Raw genomic sequence first — 25364 nt, forward strand, 5'->3', positions numbered from 1 at the left:
AGTCGGCACAGGAGGCGATGTTGCCAAAGGACTCACATATAAAATCAAGTCTCAGTTCCAGGAGCAGGAAAATAAACACGTCTAAGCTTACCTTTGCCCAAACTTTGGATGCAGCCAGTTTTCCTCAGGGTCTCTGGGTTAACAGAAAAAGTTCCTCGGAGCTGGAATCCACATTCACATCCCCGGACTCTCCTGCCCCTGCCCGTGGAGAGCCAGGAAGCAGCGTCTAACACTTCAATGCTCAGCCGTTAAGAGCTAAAAACGGATCCTGGGCAATGCTGATGTATTTTTGTCTGCTAGCTACACACCCTCATCATGTTCAATTTTTTCCATTGGTGGAACAGTATGAGGCAGACTGAACCAGAAAGTGGTTTTCCACGGGCTGCCTGGAGCGATTAGCCGGGACAGCCTGCCATCAGGCCAGCGACGCTGCGCTTGCCCAGGACTGGGCTGGTGTGGGCCTGCATTCCAGGGTGACCACCAAAGTTCCCTAGGAACCGGCCCAGGGTTTGCTGAATAAAGGTTGACTCACTTGAAGGGAGACTCAGCTTCTTTTTTAAGCCCTTTAGCAGTAGAAACACACACCTACCACCCGTGTGTTTGGGGTGGTAGTAAACATTCTGCCCCCAAAACCACAGCTGGAATGTCATGCTCATAAAAAACCTGCCTCCGGAGCAACCCTGAAGTTATTTAATGATTTGCAAAATAGCCGGTACACACTCCCCGCATGGAGTTATTTCATTTTTAACTTAGCTGAACTACAGTGTCCTCTTACATTCAAAGTCCTTGTTACCTTATTTTATTAAGTGCCTATTTTACTCAAAATTTTTCTAAGAATAAGGATTAAATTACAGTAAATTAAAGTTATTCACCAGAATCTCGGACTGTTTTTAAGTCTTACTGTATCTTTTGAAAAAACACCTTAAATATAAAACATATACCTGAAAGTTAAAGCAACATGTTCAGATAATTTTATATATTTTTTTGGGGGGGTGCCATTGCTGAATGAAAAAACAGAGCACATCTGTGGGGGGCTTTATATTTTTGTGTTTGTTCTGAAGCAGCAGGGATTGAACACAGGGGTATTCTACCTTTGAGCTACATACCCAACCCTTTTGATTTTGAGACAAGGTATCACTTTGTTGCCCAGGGTGATTTTCTTACCTCAGCCCCCCGGACACTGGGATTTCAGGCATGTGCCACCATGCCCTGTTCTAAAATTTTTGAAGTTATATTCTACAGAAAACAGTTTAATCAAAAGTTTTCAAGATATGCATATTCTAAGTGAGCAGAGACATAGTTGTTCTGGATAAACACATAAGGAGAGCTTGGTAAGCAAATATTTTCATTATTTTAAAACAGTAAATGGAGCTACATATGAAATAGGCAAAATTGTTATTTCATATGAAAGACCACATTATACTAAAGACGGATAAGTTAACTCCTTCCCTGTATGAAAATGTATCTTTACAGACACACGTATACATCTACCATACAGACGTATGGTAGAAAAAACTGGACTTTTTTCCATATATTAGTTAATACATGCTTGAAGGGATGTTTTCTAATCCTAACTACCAAATAAAAGCCATTAAATAAAATAATCAGTCTAATAGTCATAAGATTTAGTCTAAATTCCTTGGTTGTGTGTTCACATTTAGAACATAGAACCAAGGAATTTCTAGCGCTCATGGAATAAACTTGATAAGTTCCCTATTCTAACCCCCTCCCATTACAGATATAGAAACTGAGCCCTTATGTGAATGCCCGAGGTCAGAGAGCTGGTCAGCTGCAGGCGGCAGAGCAAGGATGTACCACCCCAGTGACCACAAGCCCTGGGACTGAAGTCAGAAGGTTGCTATGGAAACCAAGTCTCATAACATAAAATGTGGGAATTCCCCAAATGTTAACCAGACATGTATGTTTATTAACAAAATACTCTGGGTAAATACGGAAGTCATAAGAATTCTGCTAAGTCACTGAGCTCCTGTTCCTTTAGATCAACAGTGTCATTTTTGTTAAGGAAAAAAAAAAAGTAAAATAAAATATCAGCTAGCGTAAAAGAAGCTTTCCACATAACTTTGAGACAGGGAAGGACTTCTAAATATGAATAGGAAAAGATAATACAAGAAGGAAGAAAAATTTAAATTGATTATATTTCTAAGGTTGAAAAATATTTCAGAAGAAACATACTTGGATGTCCGTGCTCTATTGCTGCTTATAGATTTTCATGAGACAACTCTGGTCTTTTCATACATGTTATATGTAGATCTCTCTGTGCTAAAAATCTTTTGTAAGAATGAACTACTTCCAACATTCTTCAGACATTTCAAATGGATTTTCATTTATCTGGTCTATTTTTTATTACTGAGGTCACCCAAATAATTTACTTCTGTGAATTTTTAAAGTCACTTGGGGATTCAAACTATGCAAAAAGGTTTTTCAAATTCTTTAGACTTTGCCCAACTACATAAAATACTCAATTTAGTTCTCCATCCTACAACTCCAAAAACCAGCATACTTTCAAATCATAAAACTAGACTTGATCTTTTTAATGCTTTATTCTGAGATAGCAGGACATATGTGTTAACAAGCATCTAAAATTAAATTCCTTGGCAAAGATCTGAGAAACATGTAAATTACTACTTAGGAAGTGTTCAATTTTGAAGCATTCAATACAAAATGGCACAGTTAGAAGCGAGTATAGCAAAGTGTTAACAATTATAGAATTTAAGTGGTGGTTATGATGAGTGTTCCCTGTACAATTTTTTTTTTGTACTTTTGCAAATTTCCTTAATAATAGGTTGGAGAAATGGCATGCGTACACACAGGTGCATCCCACAATTGGCCAATCATAACACCTGGTTTTACTCTATACCTCCTCAAGACTGAGCAGATAATTCTTAAAGACAGAATTATCCTACAGTGAGTGTGTAAGCACGTGTTCATAAAGGCATGCTCCCGAGAGTTTCCGTGTCTATCCAGAGAAGAGCTGGAGGATATAAAATGATAAATTATGGCTTAGGAATACCTTCAGAATTTTTTAAAAAAATATCTGAAGACTAGGGAAGTAGTTCAGTGGTACAAAGCTCACCTAGCATACGTGAGGCCCTGGGTTCAATCCTCAGCACCACATACAAAAAACTTTTTGTTCAGGACCACCATCACATAATTAATAAAAAAAAAATAACATAACTCTGTATATGTTACTTGGTGTCTGTTATGGTCTAGATATGAGATATCCACCAAGATTTCATGTGTGAGACATGCTGTAGAAACATCTCAGATTTCAAAACCAGTGTACCGGGACCAGGAACTGATCTCATGGTAACTTCAATGCTGTCTGAAACCCATTTTCTTTTTTTTTTTTTTTTCCTTTTTTAAATTTTTCTTATAAGTTATATATGGCAAGTAGAATGCATTTTGACACATCATTCATAAATGAAGTATAACTTCCCATTCTTCAGATTGTACATGATGTAGAATCACACCCATTATGTAATCAAATATGTGCATAGAGTAATAATGTCCAATTCATTCAACAAAACTTCCTACCCCTGACCCCCTCCCTTCACTCCCCGCTACCTTATCCAAAGTACCTTTATTTTTTCTGAAACCCATTTTCTTCATCATAAAGTGGGATCAATAATAGTGTTTATCACAAATAAAAATATAAATAAATGCACTAATAATCTATAAATAAAGAAAATCTGACATAAAAAGACAATTTTGGGGGGGGGGCATGGTGGGCATGGAACCAGGGCCTCATGCATGCTCAGCAAGTGCTCTTCCACTGAGTCATATCCCAGTCCAAAAAGACAATCTTAGAAGCAATGTGAGCTGTCAGAAATAACCTCTTTGCTTAAAACTCAAGAATCCACCCTTTTACTCCACCTTTAAGGTCAAAAAGAACACTACTGAAAGAACATCTCACCAAGCATCTTTCCTTATTGTTAGTCTATAGTCAATTTATGGTTAAAAAAATGAGAACAAAATAATAACAGTAAATAAAGATTAAAAATATAAATTACTTTTACCAAACAAAAATGCAAATGATCAAATAATGGCTCACACCTGTCAGCATCAACCTGTGAAGCAGTTACCCCCTTGAGCAAAAGAGATGGAAGAACCTTGTGCTCTCCATGCAAAAGCAATCCATCAAACAGAGTGGGCTGAGAGAGAGAACTGGAGACACGGTTGCAAAAATGTTCTGGATAAGGGCACTAGGAGAAGAAAATGATGCATATGATGTATTCACATGAGGATGCTGACAGCTTCAGACGTATTTCTTGAGAAGGTGACCCCCATACCCCAAAACCTAACAGGTGTGTTTCTGAAACCAAAATCTTCCAAGTTATCCCAGAGAATACATCAGTTGCATGCACAGCTGGTCCTTCTGTCTAAACCTGGCATGGTCTGAAGGCTTACCTCCCAGGTGGATCCTAAAAACTCACAAATGCAGGGCTGGGATTGTGGCTCAGAGGTAGAGCGCTCGCCTAGCATGCGTGAGGCACTGGGTTCGATCCTCAGCGCCACATAAAATAAAGATATTGTGTCCACCTATAATTAAAAAATAACTATTTTTAAAAACTCACCAATGCACAGTTGACACATGCAGTCCATTTGCTACTCAGTCATTATCCCCAGGAAGCAAGCCGAACCCCCAGGCCTGGACAGTAGAGTTCCTTAGGCCTGCCTCCGTTGATTGCTTTCTGCCTCTGTATATGTTACTTGGTGGCTGTTATGGTCTAGATACGATATATCCACCAAGATTTCATGTGTGAGACAAGGCAAGAATGTTCAGAGGTGAAATGATTAGATAATGAGAGGTGGGATCTAATTGGTGGATTCATCCACTAATATGGATTAACTGGGTGGTAACTGGAGATCTGTAGGGTGTAGCTGGAGGAGATAAGTCGCTGGAGGTATGCCTTGGGGGTTTATATTTTGTCTCTGTGCTTCCAGATTGCCATGACCTGAGCTGCTTTCCTCCTCCACACCCTTCCACCATGATACTCTGCCTCACCTTGGGCCCAAAGCTGTGTTATCAAGATGACCATGGGCCAAAATAAACTTTTCCTCCTCTAGGTTGTTCTTGTAGCTACACTGGTCACAGCAACACAGAAGATGACTCAACCACCTCTCTTGAGACTTAGTTTCTAAACTGGTAAAATGCAGGCAATATTACCTGCCTCCCAGGGCTATTGTAAGAATTGAGTAAAATAATAAACTGTTCAACACAAGCCCTTGCTGAGAATGGAAACTCCATAAATCAGTGTCCTTATTAAAATCATTAACTGTTAAAAGTCCATTACTTAAAAAATTGTCTGGCACACGGTAAATACCCAGTACACACCGGTTAAATAAATGCATGAACAAACAAGCAATCGAGTGAGTAGAAAGCTCACAGCGGTGGTGGTGGTGGTAGTGGTGATGGTGAACGTGAAAGGAAGAACCGTGTTGGCTGCAGTCCAAGTCTATGTGTCAGAAGCTATTTGATCCTTTTATTTAAAATACACCACCCCACATGTGGTCACTGCCCATCAAGCATTTCTTCTGCAAGCTCCCCAGCCCTTCTCAGGGAGTGATTCCCATTCCAGGCTGCTTCAGTCTCAGAGGACGGCTAAGCAGCAACCTTTGCTTCTTCAGCACCAAGGGGATACTGCAAAGCCCCTGCACTGGTGCTGGCCACTGGCGCCCGCCTCCTGCACCACAGGGGCTGTGAACCTGCGTCTCACAGCTCAAACTTCTGTTCTTCTTTTGAAACTTTCCCTGAGATGAAGCCTGTGCACAGTGACTCCAGGGTGTTAGAAAACGCATCTCTCTCAAATGCTGCTGAAGAAAGCAGAGTCCAGTGGGCCCAGTTTAAACTCAATACTTAGTTTGGGTTGATGCAGACAAATCTACACAAATCCTAAACATAACAAAACGCACAACTAAATACACTATGTTAGTAGCTTTGCTTCTGCCGCCTCACCTCTGTCAGGAAGGAATGCCAGGGAGCCTACAGGGCCTCTGCAGGAACGCTTTGCCCTAAAATTATGTACCACTTTTTTGGGGGGTGGGGGAGATTACAGACATGTACCACTGTAAACGGCTATGCACCCCTTTGGTGGACCTGTACTATACCATCATTAAGATGCTCCTAAGCACTCAATGGCTGTTTTAAATGAGAACAAAATAAAGAGAAAAAAATAGATCTGTGACATTTTTAAAAGCAAAGTGGACATGTCTTCAGAATCAGTTAAAGTCAACTTTAAGAAAACGCAAAAAACAATACTAACATGGTTATGTCTTGCTTTAAGGCCATAAAAAAAATCTGAATTCCATAACATAAGCTTTTCTATGTGTTTCTAAGACATCAAATGTGCAAAAATATCTTAAAGGAGTCAATTGTCATGGAAATGAGAGGTTTTATGGCATAAATATTTACAAAGTTATAACTTATATTACATACAAGCAAGCTCCAATAATTTAACCATTACTTTTGCAAGAATGAGCAAATATAAAGCGACATAAAAATCAAGATTTAATTAAAACTTTTCATGAAAGCTTTCCCTTACTGTGTTTTTTTCCCCTGTAGGCCATTCCCTCCAAATTAAATATACTTTGACAATTCATAATGAATGATAGTGCAGAACATCTTAAATTTTGAAATTTAAAAGAAGGCTTTATAATAAGTAATTGGTGGTATTTTAAGTAAATGAGAAATATGTATGTAAAAAAGAAACCTACAGAAATGAGTTTCGATAAGTTAAAATAAAAATTTTGGTAGAAAAAAATCATTCAGAAAATATGCTTGTAAAACCCTGGCTTATAAATACTATCCTAGACTAGATACATTTGTTTACAACATTTTTGAAGGATTACACTGGAACAGTTAAGAAAGTACAAGTAATCTGCCTGGATCTTAATGTAACTTAACACTTTATATGCAGCCTCTCAGTTGGCTCACAGTACTTTCCGTTACTGACTGAAGCTGCTTATGCTGAAAGGTTTCTAATAAGTTTAATTCTCAGAATAATTGAATCCAAGTTTCTAAAGAGATCAGAGAGGTCACCTATTAAGCCCAACCTTCCTTCCAATTTGAGAACCTCCTACAGCATCCCGACAGATGGGCCACTCTCCTTTACTTAAATACCCTGAATGAAGGGTGGTTCGCAGCTTTGTTAGAGATTAAATAACCACTTGGTGAAATAACCAGTTGGTAGAGGGGAACTCCCTCCTGCAGCATTAACCAGTCATTCTAGAACTTCCATTCATCAATGTCATTCTTTCTGCCATTGTCAACACCCGTCCGGCTCCCTCTTCCACCCAACCACCCTCCACACAACCCAAGGCAGCATCCCTGGATTTTCCAGCTCCCTCCTGCCTGGCTCTGCACCCTTGGCTCTCCCTCACCAGGAAGCAGAATCAGTCTTGTAAAGCAAAACAAAGGAAGAGAGCCAGACCATGCCATGCCCTTCCCTAGAAACCAGGAGGCATGTAGAGCAGAGTGCTGAGCTTTCAGACTCAAGAGCGGCCCACGAGGCATAGAGTCCATGCTCTTGCTTACAGGACCCTGAGTTTGAAGCTATGGAATCCAGGGAGGACTGGGGTCCCCAGGAGGAGGCAGAACGGAACCCAGTTCCAGGGTCCACTCGGGTATACAAATTACAGACTGTTCCCATTTCACAAGCCAGTAGGCCCAACAGCCGACGTCAGGGAAGGCAAAGACGCTGTTCCGCCAGGCAACATTCTCCAAGAGCAGAGGACTGAGGGAAAGGGCGCGTGGTCTGAAGGCAGAGGGAACATTACTCTCCCACCTGAATACCTCCAGAGCCACTAAAAATGAGTGTGTGAAGCAGGCCCGAGTACTGCAGCCTTAGGGCCCACAAACCACTTGTGCAAATTACACTTTTACCAGAGTGATACACACACCAGTGCTCTCTTCTATCCTTCTTAAAATAAGAAATTCTGGAAATAGTTTTCCCATTACTGATACAGAGATCCGTATTTTTTCTTTCCAGCTTTCTTCTAAGATAGAACAAAACAAGTGAAAGAAAAATGGCGACCGCTGCTTGCTGCTGGACAGATTGGCCCACGTGTGAGCAACAGAGAGCCAGGAGCTACCCAGCCCCAGCTGTTCTCGGCTTCCTGGGAGGCAGAACCCACCGTGCCAGATGACTCACCTTTTTCTTGTGGTTTTGTTTTGTTTTGGTATTGGGGATTGAACCCAGGGGTGCTTTACCTCTAAGCCACATCCCTAGCCCTTTTTATTTTTTATTTTGAGATAAGCACTGAATTGTTTGGGGCCTGCCTCACTAAGTTGTTGAGGCTGGCTTTGAACTTGTGATCTTCCTTGTCTCGGTCTCCTAAATTGCTGGGATTCCAAATGTCTACAACCAGAGTTGGTCCGACGGATCATATTTTTAAGAAACACTGAAAATGCTGCTTTTAGGTAAAGTTTTTAGTTTTTAATTGTAGTTAACTAAATTAAATTTTCTTAACATGCTTGTTGTCAAGGATGCATTTTGCAGGCCAAACACAAGTTATCCATAGCCCAGAACCAGATGGAAGCCCATGAGTCTACAACCCCTCATGAAAATAACAAAGCACAAACAGGAAAATTTTCCATCTTGAAATACATTTTCAATGAAAACAATTCATCGTCCCAACTCCCCGACTCAACAAAGCTTGGTTCTGACCCTCTAAGAACATACGCCTCCACTTGACTAAGGTGACCAGATATGCAGGCTTGGTTCGGGAGAGGAGCCATTCATGGAGAAGAGGCATTGTAAAGGACCGTAAGAGCCAGGCCCTCCACCTTCCTGGTGAATGGAGGGGCCTCTCTGCAGAGCTCTCGATCTCCAGCAAACCAGCCTCCAGACACCACTGTACTGAAAACTTCAATTCCTGCACAAGGCCACGCCCACTTCTCCACAGCTCTGTAAGACAGTCCAGTTGGCCTCCCTCTGCTGCTGCCCGTGGCTCCTATGTGTCCCTCAACAGCAGCAGCCCAAGCACACAGCATGGCTCCTGTTCCCTCTCACAGGTGTCGTCCCAAGTGCTTCAACATAGGAAGAGGCCCCCTGCAAAGCTCACTGCACCACTAGGTACGGAGGGGACACCATTTCCACACCTCCTTCCAGATATCAATGGACAGCATAAATCTAAGGTCTGGAGAGAAGCAAAGGGACACTTGGCAGCTGTCAGGCGTACAGCGCCAGAAGTGTGACACATTTTCATATTTAATTCTTATCGTATTCCACTGTGATTTGTATTTCTATCACTAATTTGCAGAAGAAGCAGCTGAGGCCTTGGAACTAATTTGCTGAAGACCACAAAACTACTACAACTGAAAAACTCAAACCAAGTCTGTCTGATAGCAAGACAACAGTATTGCTATACACATACAAAATGACGTATGTGCTATCAGTGGTGTTGTTATGACTTAATGACAGTATAATCAATATGATCAAATCTGTTCTTTCAGCTGATCCCAGGAACAGACTGTTGTTTTCAATGCAAAACAAATTTTCCACACAAATGCATTGGCTTTTTAAAAAAATATTTTTAGTTGTAGATGAACACAATAACTTTATTTTTTTTGAGAATTTTTTAAATATTTATTTTTGTTAATATTTATTTTAATATTAATATTAATTTTTTTAATATTTATTTTTTTAATATTTATTTTTACTTGGTGGACACAACATCTTTGTTTGTATGTGGTGTTGAGGATCAAACCTGGGCCGCATGCATGCCAGGCGAGCGCGCTATCGCTTGAACCACACCCCCAGCCCCAATAACTTTATTTTTATGTGGTGCTGAGGATCGAATGCAGTGCTTCACACATGCTAGACAAGCCCTCTACCACAGAGCCACAACCCCAGGCCTGAATTGACTTTTGATGAACAGTACCCAGATATAATTTTTTAAACCCAGTTGACATAACATATTTAATCCTAATCACTTTAAGGAGAAAAATATTTGTATTACACCCATTTTAATAAGAAGAAACTGAGGCACCAACAGGTTAAATAAACCGCCTAGGGTCACTAAACCAGGAGATGACATAGATGAGAATTCAAAAGACTCAATCTAATTTCAAATAACTCTAGACTTGAGGTTCTTCATTAAAATATAAACATCTTTCCAAGTCTAATTAGATATCTCTTTATTAGCCCAATGCAGTGATCAAAAAGGTCAGTCAACCCACAAGTTGCCAATTACCATCAATATTTCTAGCTTTCATAGGCACTATATGTGCAAATACCCAGGAACGTTAGACATCTTCCTATTTAGAGGTAACGTAATGTCAGACTCAGTAAGAATCTGCTCAGGTTTGGTGCCCCGTTGCCACAGCATCCTCAATGACAAGCACGGAGGTATCCTCACTGGCCTTCCTCACTCAAATCCTCAGTCAAAAAGCAGTTAGCAGCTACCCAGGAATGTGGCAATCCATCAGGGGCAGAGACTGACACAGACTCTTACCACCTTTGAGACACTCGGGGCCTTCAACTTACCCACAGAGGAGGTGTAGACAGAGCACACTTGGGCACTCATTCATTCATTCCTCCATGCAGAACCAGCTGGCGGAGGAGCAATCGTTGTCATTCAAATACACAGCCCTGGCAAGAGAAAATAAACACACAGGAGGAGTGAGAAACGATTTCTCAAAATTAGAATTTTGTAATTAAAGCTCAATTTCTCAGCACTCTGCTGTAACTTGGACTTGATACAAAAAGAGGGGGTCTAAAAGAGAAATCAAAGGGCAAGTGATTGACAATAAAGAAAACAAAGGGATCTTCCCACATCCTAAGTGAAGAAGCAGATTTACTGCTTCATCCCATCCCTTCACATTAATAAATAGACCTATATGGAGGAAAGAGAGGGCAAGCGAGAGAGGAAAGACACACACAGAACAGGCAGGAGAGGGAGAAAACAGGCAGACAGGAGAGAGAATAAAGAGAGTCAGGTAAATAAAAAAGAGATAGCTATCCACAGGCAGGTGATAGGCAGATAAATGATAGAATGATAGATCAGACAGGCAGGCAGGCAGGCAGGGAGTGCCTACCATGATCACGCCACTACTCCAAGAGCTAGCTGGAAATATAAACGTGAATAAGAAAGTCTCTGCTCCCATGAGCTTCATTCAAATGGGGAAAAGCAGTCAAAATAAATAGAAGGGAAAAAATATGGGAAAAAAAAACAGAGTGAAATATGCAGTGTAGAGACAGATGGGTAATAAGAGTGACAAATGACTAATTTAAATTGGAAGATCAGGAAATGGCTCTCTGAGATAGCAAGTAGGCCAAGGTAGGGAAAAGATTCCTCCGCCTCCACCTCCCACACACAGAAAGACCAGCCAAGGCCCCAGTAAGAACCAGCAAGTCTTCAACAGTTATCATGGATTCCGGAGCAGAATCCAAATGCAAATGAGGGGTGTCCAAGGAGCAAGATTCATTACTCATTAAACAGGTCTAAGTCCTCTCAGATTATGGAGAACAATGCCTCCTCCCTATGTTTGATCTGCTCCCCAGGGACGTGTGAAAATGCATGGGCCCATTAATCAACACACCAGACAGTACTTCCTTTTTTTTTAATTGTTTAAATGTAAAACAGATTGCTGTCAGTGAGAGGGGCTTATCTTTTTATAAGGTATAATATCAAGTCTGAGGCATACACAAGATACAGATGGAGCATTTCTTGTCCAAAATGCTTGGGACCAGAAATGTTTGAGATTTCAGAGTTTTTCAACTCTTAAGAATATTTGCTTGGATGGTATCAGGTGAGCATACCCGTTTCAAAAATTCAAAATCCCAAATGATCCCAAACCCAAAACTTCTTGAGTACATACATGATGATCCAAAAGTTCGGATTTTGGAGTTTATCCGATTTCGGATGTAGGGATTGGGGTGCTCACGCTGTCCCTCATGAGGGCAGTCCTGATGTGCTGGGCAGCCACAGTCCTTGACAGAGCACTCTGACGTTGAAACCGCAGATGGACATGGGCATGCACACCAAAGCTTCCGTACAACCAGCCGAGTGATTACTTAGATGGACTGAACTTCTAGTCTCTTTAACTATAAAATGGAAATTATACTACCTACCGACAGTGTTCTTGCTGAGGGCCACATGTTCTTATAAGTATTTAATGGAATAACGCATGAAAAGTACTTAATAAAGCGGGTGAGTCATGTGAAATGTTCAGAACAGCAATAAACCACCCCTGGACTCTGATTACAAATAGTTGCTGCTGGGATCTCCTTGGTGACCGCAAGCTGTGCAAACACACCTATACAACCAGAAGTGGCGGAGGTGTGATTGTCACTTATCGCATCTGACTATCAGAACGGTGTGGACCTTTTAAAACCACCTAATTCCCAGACTGGGGTTGTAGCTCAGTGGTAGAGCTCTTGCCTCGCACACATGAGGCCCTGGGTTCAATCCTCAGCACCACGTAAAAATAATAAAAATAAAGATATTGTGTCCATCTGCAACTAAAAAAAAAAATTAAAAAAAAAAAATTAGAAACCACCTAATTCCCCCACGCTATAGGTGAGAACTGAAAGTCACAAAAGAGCCTGATCTGCCCACCATGACACAATTAGAGAAAAAATTCAGAAATCTGATATGTCCAGTCAAGAACACCTCAGAAGAAAATATCTCACATTGACAAGAAATTTTAATTCCCTTTATTAATTCAGTAGAGACAGAATATCTTTAGGTTGTAAGAGTCCATCTAAGTACATCACTGATAATATTTGGAAAAATCAAGAACTGTCATATTTTACTGATGGCCTGATATTTATTTACGAACCAAAAATCTATAAAATAGAAGATCTACCACATTTTAATTTTTCCAGTGATGATAATATTGTCTTAAGCATGTTACACGATAGAGCTTCCACGTACTCCTACTGAATGCCTTGCCATTTCGTGACTCTTCCTTTACGTACACTGTTCCCTACTGGGAATGTCTCCCTGGAGGACTCCCAATCACCTGAGAGCCAGCTTAAGGGCTCCCCCCGTCCCCCAAACTCAGGGTCGTCCTTCCTCCACCTCCCCGCCCCATCCAACAGAGGCAAGCCCTACGATGCTGTTTCACTTGTTTCTCTCCTTTACCCAATTTTAATTGTCTGGAAAGTGAAGGGCTCGTCTTAGTCTGTTCGCCTAGTGTCTAGCACGGCTCCTTACGTGAGCTCCTTATTAGCTCATTAATAAGTACAGAATAAATGGGTCGATGGAAGAACTGATCATCAAACTGCTCTTAGGACATGATTTCACTTTAGACTAGCCTGCTTTTCCATCCCATCACCACCACCTAGGTTAAAAGTAAAGGGAAAGTTGCGGTTTACCTACTAATCATGTAGGATTGAAGAGATTTTAGGCAGGATTACAGAATTTGCTTAGGGAACATTGACTTCGACCCCATTCATTTCGTAGATGAAGAAAGCGAGGCCCAGAAAAGATCCGTTTGACCTGTCACACAGGGAGTGGGAAAGAACTGGGACTCAGTTCTCCAAACAATGATATCAGTTCTGTCCCCAGTGTGACAAAATAGTGGCTGCCAAGAGTATTCTCTGTGAATCCCGGACTCTTCCTCACAACCTCTCCACATTCCTTACGCATCCCTCTGTCACACAGACACGACTGTCACCTGGTTGTCTATGATCCACTGCACCAAATGAAGATGGGGTACAGCTGCCAATGAAGGCCGTGTGTGAAGGAGAATTAGCCATGAAAAGGGGCAGCAGTGTCTCACGACCATGTGATCTATGAGATGCAAGGAAGTGCCCGGTAAATACATCTGTAATAACCCTCCAGCCATTCCACGCTCTTAGTTATAAGAGCATCTTTGTGCCTAGAGCAGCAAGCAGACACCAGGTTGGAACAGTTATTCATTGATATGTGTCACTCATGCCAGGCAGACTGGAAGCCCAAGAGACTGCTTGCCACCACGAAACCACTGCAAGTCAACATGACACACCTGACGTTTTTCTCCCTTTTGTGTTTTTTGGTTGGGGGACGGGGTTCTAGGCATTGAACCCAGGGGCACTTTACCACTGAGCTACATCCCCAGCCCTTTTTATTTTGAGACAGGGTCTCATTAGGTGGCTGAGGCTCTCACTAAGTTGCTGAGGGCCTAAAGCCCTCCTGAGCCACTGGGATTACAGGCAGGCTCCACCACACCTGGCTCCCCGTGAAGTTTTCTGAGATGAAAAGGGGTTAGATTTTTACAATGTTCAAGATTCTGTCCCCACGCCCTCCCCCAAAGCTGTGGCCCACTCCTTCAGCTACATCACAAAGTATAAAAGTTAAATCTTTAAGAAGGGAAGACCATCCCTCAAGAACTGCTATACTAGTCATGCCATAAGCTGTCAAAGGCCTGGACCAAGTTCAGAGGCCCCGAGTCTGCAGAACTTCCACTGTCAGGCAAGAGCAAGAGCCCTCAGCAGCCAGCACAACTGATCACAGTGACCTGTCAAAGTTGATGGAGAAGAGAATGGTCAGGTGCCTACTTCACTTGTGTGCTTAAGACCTGTTCTCTCCTACCTTGCCCCCAACTAGGCAAAAAAGAACAATTCTCCCTGAGATATTTCACTCTGAGATTCACACCTTCTTCAACATATATCCTCTTTGCAATCAGCATATCTTGGAATTAAAAAAAAAACTCATATTTCGGGGTCACTTCAGCCTTGTTACCAGCTGGGCAGCTTCTCGATGCTAGAGACTCAAAACAACATGGTATGTGGGACCCATTCCAGGCCTGGGAGTGAGAAAGATGACTCTGGCTGCCATTAACCCCTCCTATGACCCAGGTCTGTTGGGTCGAACTGAGTGACTGAGCACCTCCAGAATCTCCACCCTCAGGAATGATTTAGTATCTCAAGGCCCATAGAGACTCAGGGACATAATGAACCAAACTCTGCAACCGAGTCCCGGGCATTTGGTAAGACGACAGCATGACGTGCCACCCACTGTCCATGACAGTCTCCACCTGTCTCTCCCACCAACACTAGCACAGTGTTCCTGCACAAAAAGCCAGGGGATCAGATGTTTCCCTCCACAAAGGGAACCGAGGAGTCCCCCAGTGGACTACAGAATGTGAGAGAAACTGCCCTTCATGACAAAGAGATGACTCATTACAATGAAAATAGCAAGTTTCAGTCTATCCTCCCCATCTATATACATGGAGCCCAGTACCGACTACTTACTGCAAATCGTTACAACGGGGCCCTTGTCATGAAATGGCTCATGTGAAACATGAACAGCTGGAGGCAGAACAAGGTGCATCCATTAGGTCCACTGTATTCCCTATGGTAGGGTCACATCAGCCAACTGAGCTTATTTACAATAAGTCTTCCCGGGATTCCCACAAGGGTTCGTGTATCCAGAGATAAAATTCAAGGGTGCAAAAGTTAGCACACTGTGGCTTAAGCACCTATGTACCGGGTTTACTGAGTTAATTCAATTCAATTCAAGAAGTACTTGCTGGACAATTATTGTGTTCAAGGCACTATGCTGAGTGTTGGGATATAAAGGTGCCCGAGAGCTTGCTTAGGGTTTTGCACAGACTGTGAACAAATAAGCCATCTGTCACTTCAGCCATCAGCCTGGATTATGGTCCAGGGGGGTAAGATGCTGTTGGAACTACCCCTGTCCCAGTCTTCAAGCAGACTCAAACATGAGAATAATAAAACCGCACAACAAAAACTGCCCACATTCAGTACCTTTGGAAGATCAGAATGGGTCTTTCCTCACTAGGATCCTATGAATGTTTTTGAAGTGTTCTGCGAATCCTGTGACACTCCTCTCCTGGAGGGGGTGGGCAGTCCGTGCTGCTTCCCTGGGAGCTGCATCAACCTTCAGTACAGCCATGATGTAACCCTGGGGACTGTCAGGCCTGGGCCAAGAAGTGTGCACTTGGGTGCTTGCCTTGAAGCCCCAAGGCTTCCGATCTAGCATCAGATTCAGCTTCCTTCAATGCTGGGACCCACCTGCCACCTTCCACCACATTTTCCAGCACATGAGCACATACTTCTAAGAATCTCATCCGATCCCTTGTTGAGACAAAAGACATCGATGTAGCACTGGTGTCTGAATTTCAGCTTCTAGATGAGGGAAAGCCCTCAACTACCTGGTTGAGAGAGCTCAGTGGGTGATGGGAAATGACCCTCTCCACTAGAGACCCGTGGTGATGCCTTGTCACTTCCAAATGGACGGTGGCAGCCTCCCACCCTAGAAGTACACACATTTAGTTTTACGTCGTGTTTATAACACATACCTCACACGCAGCAGCATGCTAGACCTGTGGAAAACAGGGATGAGGCCCAAGATCCCTTTTACATGAGATGCTTACAACTGCACGGAGCCCAAGCGGTAAATCCCAGCCTCCCTCTTCCTCCTGTGCTGCCACCATTTTGCCCATCTCCATTTCTATTTTTATCCCTGTTGATACCGAAAACCATCCCCTCATCATTCCAAGCATCTTTTCAAAGAGGGAAGAAAAGGGAAATAAGATTCAGAAGCCAATGGAACTGGGTGCTTGTGTGGAGGCGGAGGGGGGCGCCACAAAGCAGCGGGGTGTCTCCCCGACGTGTCCTTCCACAGTCTCTATTCCTCACCTCCTGAGCTTTGTCCACACAGTGCCAGGCCTAGCAAGGCTCCCTCGGTGACAGGCCAAGTACCTGTCTTCACAGCTGCAGGAGCTCCGGGAGAGGCGGGGACGAGGCCCCCTCCCGGTGGGAACAGCCTGGTTTGTACACTCGTGTTTTCTTTACACCATTTTCAGGCTGAGCCAAGTGCTCCTTTTCAACACTGAAGAAGCCCAAGAGTGAGAGAGGAGGGCAAATGAGACCCAGGAGGAATCGTCACGTATCTAATGAGTACCACACAGCAGTTCAGCAAGGCAGCCTCCCAGCTGAACGAAACCCAAGCCAGGGGTCTGTCCATCTTGAAGCGGGAAACACATCTGTCAGGTGAGCATCAGAAGATGCAGGTATGGAGCTGGGGTTGTGGCTCAATGGCACAGCGTCTGCCTACCATGTGTGAGGCACTGGGTGTGATCCTCAGCACCACCCAAAAATAAATGAATAAAGGAAAAGTATTGTGTCCATCTACAACTAAAAAAAAAGTTAAAAAAATAAAATTTAAAAAAAAAAAAACAAAAACACAGGTACGAGGCAAACTCCAACGCTTCTGTATCGGGGAGTGTGTTCAAACCTGAGCCACCTCTACTGAAGGATGTATTCCATGGTCCTCAGCAGATACTTGAGGAATGAGCGACTCTGGGGAACCTAAATGCCATGGAGCCAGGAAGAGAGGCTCTGCCTGCCTGGGCCCTGGACCCTAGCTTGTTCTCAGAGCTGAGCCAACTGAGCCTGGGCCAGACACTCTCTCCAAAGGCTCATACGATCTCATGAGCCAGACGTGACTTCGGAAAAGTGGCACGGCATGGAAAAGACCTCCTTGAGGACGATGACCGTGTAATGACCAACAGCAAGAGAGAGAGAGGCTGGGAAAAGGCAGGAGTGAGTGAGTCACTGGTGCTGTGGCCATTTCCATGGTCCCAGAATCCCTGGACTTAGGAGAATCTGGAGAGGTGTGTCCTAGCAGGTATTCCTGCTGCAGCCTGCCGCAGGTGACACTGCGGATGACGGGAATATTCTACCATCCTCAACTTTTCAGAGCCGTTCCGTTTTCCCTTCCTCCAGGAAGGAACAAGCTAATAAGTCCATGCCCAAAGAACTTCTTCCTGACTGGCCCCCACTGTGGACCTCCAGGAAATAGTGAGCCTTGACTCGCTCATTCCTGCCTTTTTCCAATCTCCCTCCCTCTCTCTCTCTCTCTCCCTCCCTCCCTCCCTCCCTCCCTCCCTCTCTCTCTCTCTCTCCCTCTCTCCCTCTCTCCCCCTCTCTCTCTCCCCCCTCCCCCTCCCCCTCCCTCCCCCTCTCTCTCTCCCCCCTCCCCCTCCCCCCCCTCCCTCCCTCCCTCCCTCCCTCCCTCCCTCCCTCCCTCTCTCTCTCTCTCTCTCTCTCTCTCTCTCTCTCTCTCTCTCTCTCTCTCTCGCCGTTAGTCATTAAAATAGCTGAGAAAGTCAATGCTGTGACCCTGGCCAGAGGCACCGAGTTCCTTCCAGGGAAGGCTCACTTCAAAACTGCTTCAACTGTGACTCTCCCAGGTTTGTCCCAGAGTGGGAGACGTTGGTCAGGATGTAAGACACTATTTCAGATGCTCTTTTTAAACTTTTAAGTCACTGAAAGTTAAAAAATGCCATCCTTGACACTTGAAGATGTCATCTTTTTTAAACTAAACTTTTATTGAAAGTCAAATACTCAGGAAAAAGAAAATCTAGGTTCATGCAGTTTTCTGCAGAATATATAGCTTTATTTCTAAAAATAGAGAATCTGTCGGCTTTGTAATAAACTCTCTTTTAAACACACTTCATAAATATTTTCATTTCCTCTAATCAACAAAGAGTGCACGTGAGATACGGAGGTCCTAGCTCACTGGGGCCCTTAGGATGCTTGTGTCAAGGTAAGGAAATCAGAGATAAGTTTTTAAACAATGCTAACAGGCTCAGATAATGATGCCTTTCTGGAAGGTGAGAAAAACACTTGACAGAAGGCTACTCTGGTTTGGGTTCACTGAATGATCTGGTGTCAGAGCTCCTGGAGGTCACAGGCTGTTCCCATCTCCTGCCACCGTGATGAGCAAATTAAAATGACCCAAGAAGCAAACCAACCTCAGGAACATTTTATACTAAGCCAGAGCTGGGATCTGCCTGAAGGTTCCCACTGTGCACATCTGAACTTGCAGCTGCACTGGCCACAGCCGACCAGAAACTCATTTCACACCTAGGAACCCGGAAGGTGCTGTGCCAGACACTGGAGCATGCCCCACAGGGACTGGTCAGGCCCACCACCACTCACTGGAGGGCCCAGAAGTAGGAGGGGAGAAAAGGCAACTTATAAAGGGGCCGGATAAACTGGGATGGCAGCAAGATGGTGCTGTGAAGGAGCATGCCGAGTGCTGCTCGCCTTGGTTTACCAAAACCAAAACAATATCCCTTAACTCTAGCTGAAACAGAGTTTCCAGTGGCCGTGAGTCAGTTGAACTAGGGGAAGAAACAGTTTGGATCCAGCTTAAAAGCTGAACAACACATACCTAGAGGAAAGCATCAACTCCTATGATAGAACAAGGCTCAGAACTTTACAAAAGATTTGGAGCATGCATGGAATCCATTTCCAAAGAGATAAAGGCAGATACCGCACCCTTCAAACAAGAGCAGACTGCCCCCGGAGGCCTGTTGGGGGACGCCAGGGAGCACCTCCCACGGGAGAGAGCTCACCCAGGGGCAGACGATGTCAGGCTGGGCAGAGGCACAAAGGCCTGCTGGCTGATCCGGCCCCGGAGAATGTGCCCCAGTTGGACATGAAAAACCAGGCAGCTGCTGCAGGTTCTCAAGAACAGCATGGACAAAGAGGGGCCAGGAAGCGTGAGACCACCAAAGGCAGGAGGACACAGAGTGGGACACCGCATGAGGTGAGCATGGGGAAAGCAGCAGATGCTGGAGGCCACCGAAGTCTGGGCTGTCACTTGCACTTCATTATTGAGAAGACAACCCACAAAGCAAGTCAGGAGCCCAGGAGCAAAGAGGCCTTCCCACAGGCACTAGGCTGTCACTGTCACCCAAAACCAAATGAGCTTCAGCTGGAAAGTGGGTGGTACAGATGAAAACAAAGTGGGGGATTCTGAAGTGTGCTCGAAACATAGAGGAGCGCTCACTTGAAAGAATGCCAGTGCGCATGCCCCAACCTGGACCAGGAGGGGCTGAGCACAAACCCCGGATCTGCCCCTTGCTGGTCCCCAACTCTGGATGGTTGATCACTCTCTACAACCCATTTCCCTTCATGCAAAATGAAAATGATTATATGCACCTCCTGGGACTCTTAAGAATACAAAATGAGAAAATACCTCTGTCTTATCTGACACAGGTTCTAGGTCAATTATTAAATATTCACTAATGAACAGGAGCTCTCTCCTCCCGCCCTGGTTTCGGGGATCCCACCATGAAATCAGGCAGTCTCCCGCAGTACGCAGCACTAATAAAAACTTTGAATTATTCTTAACAAGCTCGAGGTTAGCAGGATGACTCAGTAATACCAAGGCCAGGCCGAAATGTCCGTTACTAACAAATACTGTGAAACATTTCTCAAAAAACATTTCTCCAGGAAGCAAGTAGGTGAGTGAATTATAAGTTTAAGGGGAAACATAAATTGAGAAACCTGAATAGACTTGGGGATGATTTTTATATCTCTAGTAAAATATTTAAATAATCTCATAACTATCTAAAATCAAAAGTAATGAACTAATTGCAGCCTTGACGCTTCCTCCATTCTAGGCAACGACAGTGGCCTCCTGAATCGGCAAGTTACCCCAAGTCCCTTCCTTCGCTTAGCCTAAGACTAAGCCCATAGGAGAGCTGTTCTTCAAAACTGAAAAATTTACCCATCACTAAGCAAAGTACTGAGCATGCTTTAGGATTCTGTAGAATTAATAGCTTCCTACTGACCTTCTGGCCCAAAATACAATAAACTATGGGAAAGTTCAGAAACTAACATAAATCATGACAAATTTAAATATAAATTTTATGTATATGAAACAAAAGAATTTAGGGCAAAGATAAGAATTTCAAATACCCAGTAGCAGAGATGTAAAAAAGGGGGGCAGGGTTTATTTACATCATATATTCAGGATTTTGCTCGTCCTGTGGTCAACAATTCAGCAATCAATCCTCACCTTCTCCCTTTACCAAATTAGCACATTCACACAAATTAGCATCAAGTGATGATTACTAGTTCTAAATCGTGTACCTCCCGCAACAACCAGGATCACAGAATTTTCTTCTATTGAAAGAATTTCAGAACTTTGATTCTAATTACTTCAGCAGGAAATTAGCAACCAACTTCCTATAGGTGTTTTATTATCTGTTATTTCATGAGCATGAATAACGAAAAACCTCAATTTAAAAGGGCTATAGGTGTCAAGGGAGAGGGGAGCAACACATATGTGCACTGATTTTTATTACATGAAACACATTACAGGGATACAGCCTAATTTGAACCAGTGTCAGGCCCCTGAGCAAAAGCTCTACCCCTCCCAGCTTTTAACCCACCCAAGAAACTCCATCACTATTATGCACCTCCCCACCCAATTAAGTCCTAGACTTAAGGAGGGTTTGACTTAAGAGTTTGTGATTTTACCATGGTGCAAACGTGTACCCACAGAACCATTCTGGTCTCCACTTCAGGTACAGTGTTCCATAAATTACATGAGCCATGCAATACGTGATTATAAAGAAGTCTTCGTGTGAGATGCTTTTGCCCAACTCTGGACTGACACGTGTTTGGGGCACATCTTGGATAGGTGAGGCTGGACCATGATGTCTGGCATGGTAGGTGCGTTAGATGCAATTTCAACTTAAGGACATTTGCCAACTTGTGATGGACTTACTTGGAATGTAACTCCCTTCCTAAGTCAAGGGCATCTGTACTCTCAGCTCCTTCAAGCTCTGCCCCATATTCTGCCTGGCTTCAAGCCTTGCCCCCACCATGCTCCTTCCTGACAAGTCTGCTTTTGGCCCCACTGTCTGTCTGTCCTTCACTTTCCTCTGTACCAACTCTTTTGTGAAACCTCCTTTTCACCTCATTAAAAGCCCTAGGGACTCCCCAATGACATCAGGCATGGAAAGTAGACATGTAGTCATTATAGCCTCGACCCCCCAAGAAAACTAAAATAAAGGCAAGGATGAAGGTTTTCTTGAAAATGTAGTTGCTCTTTTTTTTTTTTTAATTCCAAAGTAATGACACAAAAAGGCCAATGTCCTGTTTAGTCTTTAGTCCTAATGGTGACTACAGAATTTCTCTGCACTACTGATATTCCCATGGTAATGAGCATAGTTTTAACAGTGTTCTGTGCTAATTACACAGGGGATCTTTCTTTTGACTTCATCCAACTTGAACATCCAATTCCATCTCCCCATTCCCTCACACAGATTTCCTCCCTTAGGAAGAGGGCCACCAGGGGGAGGCAGGGCCATGGTCCCAGCCTGCTGCTCCACACTGTGCCCTACCCCACCACCTTGTCCACAATTAGAGCTGCACCCACCACCCTGTGCAGAACAGCACGGAGGCCCCTTCCTCGTTCACAGGTCTGCCAGCTGCCCAATCCTTGAACTCCCCAGGCCATGGTCACGGATGAATGCTGGAGGTCCCGCTTCCCTCTACTGACAACCCTCTGAAGTGATGCCCACTTCAAACAGCACTGCCATTGGCTCTGAAGACAAAGCACATCGATCACATTTTAAGAAGAAGCCCCCGAGTCCCATAGGACGACCGACAAGAAAAAGACATCCATCATGAAAATTTTGGAAAAACATTTTACCTGAGCTTATTATTACATTGATTCAATAAGGTTAATATTCTTAAGCCTTGGCAGATAAAGTCACGGTACAGTCTCTTACAAAGGACTGCGTGGAAGTCCATTAACCGATGAGGGGAAAGGAGAGCTCGCCGTGGAGTCTGCCATCAGGAATTTTCTTTGAATGAGTTCCGAGGAGCCACCTCAGCGGCTCCACGACGCCATCAATGGTGGATGGGGCCCGACTGGGATCAGGAGTGAGAGTGGGGCAGGGCCTGGCATCACCGTGGTGCGCCTGGTTCGGATCACCAGTGGGCACGGTGGTCCCAGTGCTGGGCTGCTGGCGAGCTCCCACCTTCTGCCTCAAAGGGATTTTGTGGGGATGACTGATGTCTGGGGAGCTTTCATCTGGGGGATGAAAGGTGCTAATGAGCACTGGGTGGAGAAGCACTCCCACTCTGCCCCGTGGGAAGGTCTATGGCAGGTAGGGAGACGTGGCGTTTGAAGTGGAAATCACCGCAGACTCTTAATTACGGGGACGTGGGGCAGCTTGCCGAGCGCAGAGGAACTCGGCCCTCCGTTTGGCTGTGGTGGGTGTGACCCTGAGCCTCCCTTCCTTGCTCTTTAAACCCAGGTTGAGCACACAAATCCACCCTGAGCAGGGGGACTTCAACAAGAGGAAATCAAGCTCAAGTGGAAACCCTTGTATAATATCACAGTCGCACAAAGTGGGACTTGGCTGTTGACTCCGGCCCTTCTGCCCAAGAGAAGTGCCAGGCACCAGCTAAAACTGGGTGATCCCCGAGAAAGTCCTTTAATCTCTAAATAAACGATAGCCACAGATTTGGGACATGACAACTACCAATTTACACAAGGGAGCTAATATCAAGTCGACTTACTTCCCAACAGTAAATAAGAATTTTAATTCTGCTGACTACTGACTACAGTCCTCCTGAGTGACATCTTTCATTTATCACCAAACCTAAAATGGGGATGAAGCCGGGCGTGGTGGCGCCCACCTGGAACACCAACTACTGGAAAGGCTGAAGCAGGAGGATCCCAAGTTCAACATAGCGAGATCCTGCCTCAAAATGAAAAATAAAGAGGACTGGGGATGTATCTTGGTGGTAGAGCGCTTGGCTTGGCACAAGTGAGGTTCTAGTTATCATTGCAAATAAAATAAGAACAAACCGTGCAACGTCTTGAGGCTCCATTCTCTATTGGATCCCCTGCTCCCCGGCCCCCTCTCGGCCCTCAGCCTCACAGGCTGACCCTTGGCCCCTGTGCCCAGTTCCTCCACCTCTGCCCACTCCTGGGACATACTGGTGATCCTCGGGGCTCTGGGAAAGATCCTCACCTCTGCATCTCCAATATTCTTCTTGGGGGTGACTCTGTGGCTTTCAGTACCATTGACAAAAGCCAAGTGTCTACCTCTTCTCAACCCCAGAGCCACCTGCCACTCCCTGGGTGTGCCACCTCTAAGTCACATAACCCAGGCCAAGTTATTTTCAGCCCTGCCCTACCCCCTCCTCTGGGTACTGGAGACTGGAGAGAACCCTTCTCCTTCCTCATCCGAGCCTCAAGGAAGTCCTTAAGTCCTTTGGCTTCCACTTCCTGAGTGGCTCTCTCACATGCGCCCCCTCTCCTCTGTCCACCGCAGTCTCCAGACTCTGGACTCCTAGAGGACTGCCACGCCTCCCCCTATCCACACATCTCCCCCACACACAGCAGCCAGAGGAAAATGCTAAAGCATCCATCTCATCCTGTTGCGCTCCAGCATGAGACCTTTCCACACCATCCACCCCTCCAGTTAGAGGCCAAAACTTCTTTCTATGGCCCACAGAACTCCCCTTCCCAGCTCCCGTCCTGATCAGCACTTACCCCACTGTGCAGAGATCACCTGCTTATCCACCTGTTATACTGGGGCACAAACTCTGCTCCACAAGCCTTTGTTCAGCGTGGCAAAGAACCTATGACCCGTGAGTGTGGGGAATGAGTGGCTTAGTAAAGGAGCAAATGAAATGTATCAGTCTCGTGGTCAACAGATGCATCCTAAAAAGCAGCTTGTACTTTTCTTTGCACATCCATAAAGCCATAGCTACCTCAAGTCCTGTTACCGTCCGTATCTTGATGAAGATTTCAAAGAGCGACACCCCAGTGAGGACCTATTCCACAATGTTCAAACATGCCTTTAGATTTTTTTTTTCATATCCTCTTGGCACTTAACCAGAGACCCTGTGCCTAACAGAAGAAAAAGTAGGCGCAGATCTTCACCATGTCAACTTAGGATCTGACTTCCTTAACAAGACTCCTAGAGCCACAAGAAGTAAAATCAAGAACCAATAAATGGGACAGATTCGAACTAAAAAGCTTCTCAGCAAAGGAAACAATAACTTGAAGAGAGAGCCCGCAGAATGGGAGAAAATCTTTACCACATACACCTCAGAGAGAGCACCGATCTTCAGGATTTATAAAAATCTCAAAAAACACCAAAATAGTAATAACCCAAACAATAAATGGGCTAAGGAACTGAACACACTCTTCACAGAAGAAATAAGATCCACCAACAAATATAAAAAACAATGTTCAACACCTTTAGCAATTAGAGAAATGCAAATCAAAACTACTCTAAGATTTTATCTTACCCCAGTCAAAAAGGCAGTTACCAGCTCTCCACGCCCACCTCAGTGTCACCATTCTGACATAAAGATCGAGACCATCAGTGATAAACAAATAAAATTAATAAACAACAACAAATGTTGGCAAGGATGTGGGGAAAAGGTACACTCATACACTGCTGGTGGAAATATAAAATGGTACAACCACTATGGAAAGCAGTACAGAGATTCCTCAGAAAACTTGGAATGGAACCACCATTTGACCCAGCTATCCCACTTCTGGGTTTATACCCAAAGGACTTAGAATCAGCATATTACAGTAATTCGGCCACATCA

At 44.3% G+C, this 25364-nt stretch overlaps 2 protein-coding genes and 1 long non-coding RNA gene across 3 annotated transcripts in view; 1 reads left to right on the plus strand and 2 right to left on the minus strand.

Annotated features, from left to right (window-relative positions):
• The window catches only part of Tiam2 (TIAM Rac1 associated GEF 2), a 117955-nt gene extending 117735 nt beyond the window's left edge, over positions 1–220 (minus strand). The window contains exon 1 of the mRNA XM_078018846.1: positions 92–220. The gene's annotated coding sequence lies outside the window, so the exon portion shown is untranslated. The remainder of the gene's footprint in view (positions 1–91) is intronic.
• Positions 221–10544: 10324 nt separating this feature from the next.
• Positions 10545–25364, minus strand: part of Scaf8 (SR-related CTD associated factor 8) — a 282467-nt gene continuing 267647 nt past the window's right edge. Inside the window, exon 23 of the transcript XR_013424749.1 lies at positions 10545–10613. The gene's annotated coding sequence lies outside the window, so the exon portion shown is untranslated. The remainder of the gene's footprint in view (positions 10614–25364) is intronic.
• On the plus strand, positions 18727–23605 carry LOC144365986 (uncharacterized). The gene is made up of 2 exons (XR_013424739.1): positions 18727–19533; positions 20393–23605. It is a non-coding gene; the product is annotated as an uncharacterized LOC144365986 (long non-coding RNA).

Source organism: Ictidomys tridecemlineatus, chromosome 8 (assembly GCF_052094955.1).
Source record: "Ictidomys tridecemlineatus isolate mIctTri1 chromosome 8, mIctTri1.hap1, whole genome shotgun sequence".
Lineage (NCBI taxonomy): Eukaryota > Metazoa > Chordata > Mammalia > Rodentia > Sciuridae > Ictidomys > Ictidomys tridecemlineatus.